Consider the following 1,582-nt stretch of genomic DNA (forward strand, 5'->3'; position numbering starts at 1 on the left):
GTGTGTGTGTGTGTGTGTGTGCATGTGCGTGCGCGTAATCGTATGCGTATGCGTATGCGTATGCGTGCGTGTGTGTTCGTGCATCGTTAGTACACCTGACCTGTGTGTGTGTGTGTGTGTGTGTGTGTGTGTGTGTGTGTGTGTGTGTGTGTGCACTTTATAAGTACACCTGATCTATGGGATGTATGCTGTTTACAAGTATTTTACTGGTCAACATCATTTAGGAGGAAAAATAATCTCTTTTTACCCTGTACAGCAGTCTACAGCAGTTCCTTCTCCAGTCAGAGGACAGTCACACTAGCAGCAGTGCCTCCTGGAAACAGACGATATCCTCCTGGGAACAGGACACTTCAGTGGGCACTGCGGTCACCGCGGCAATCTGTGCCGTCCAGCGCTCGCTCGTTCCATATGGTTTCCTTCTGCGCCCATCTGCGGAGCGAGACGAGCAAGCTAAGGCTTCGTTTCTGAGCGCTGTTTAATTTTGTGTGATTGGGATTATTGCAGTACAGCGAGATCTCCCACTCATAACAGATGTAGGTGTTTACTATGGAGTTCACTGTGAGGGGGCCAGGAACACTTTAGGGGAAACTCTTGAGCCCATCTGTGCAGTGCGGAATGGTATATTTTATTTTTTCTCTTTCATCCATCTCTCCCTCTCTCCCTCTCTCTATATATCTATCCTTTCTCTCTCTTTCACTTGGTATTCTGTGTTTTTCTTTTTCCTGCATGGAGTTTTGAAGTTCAATACGCGCCATTCTAATTTTCACATCTGCTTTCTGGAACCTATGTGGGACTTCCAGCCTGGTTCTAGCTGACACACACACAAACACACACAGACAGACACACACTCTCTCTCACACACACACACACACACACACACACACACACACAGGGCCTAGATGACATGGTTTATTTTCAGAGGGGAAATTCTGAGGACGTGTTGAGAGGTTGAGGAGTTGAGAAAGCTGTGTATGTAAGTGTGTGTGTGTGTGTGTGTGTGTGTGTGTGTGTGTGTGTGTGTGTGTGTGTGTGTGTTTGTGTGTGTGTGTGTGTGTGTAAGTGTGTGTGTGTGTGTGTGTGTGTGTGTGTGTGTGCATGCGCCCAAGTACATACGTGTATGTGTGTTAGTCTGTCTGTGTGTGTGTGTGTGTGTGTGTGTGTGTGTGTGCACCCAAGTACATACATGTGTGTGTGTGTGTGTGTGTGTTAGTCTGTGTGTGTGTGTGTGTGTGTGTATGTGTGTCTGTGTGTGTGTAAATGCAGACTAGTCTGTTTTGGGTTTCTACTCACTGGGACACAGCTGAGTTGGCGCCATGTCGTTTAAACGACTCCGTACCACTTAGCCATCTGTGTGTGTGTGTGTGTGTGTATGTGTGTGTGTGCCGTGACCTTCATGTGTTCATCGCTGCACATTACACTACATCAGTCTGTGTTTTTGTGTGCACTGACCTCTCTTATGCATCTAGTGTGTTTAAACTGTGAGTATGCCCATACTGTAGGTACATGACCTTTTTGGCCTGCACAGGCCACTGTACATTGGAAACATCTAGTAGTGGAAGTACACTAAAGGTCATTGTGTTCC

The sequence above is a fragment of the Sardina pilchardus genome, chromosome 3 (assembly GCF_963854185.1).
Source record: "Sardina pilchardus chromosome 3, fSarPil1.1, whole genome shotgun sequence".
In the NCBI taxonomy this organism is placed as follows: domain Eukaryota; kingdom Metazoa; phylum Chordata; class Actinopteri; order Clupeiformes; family Clupeidae; genus Sardina; species Sardina pilchardus.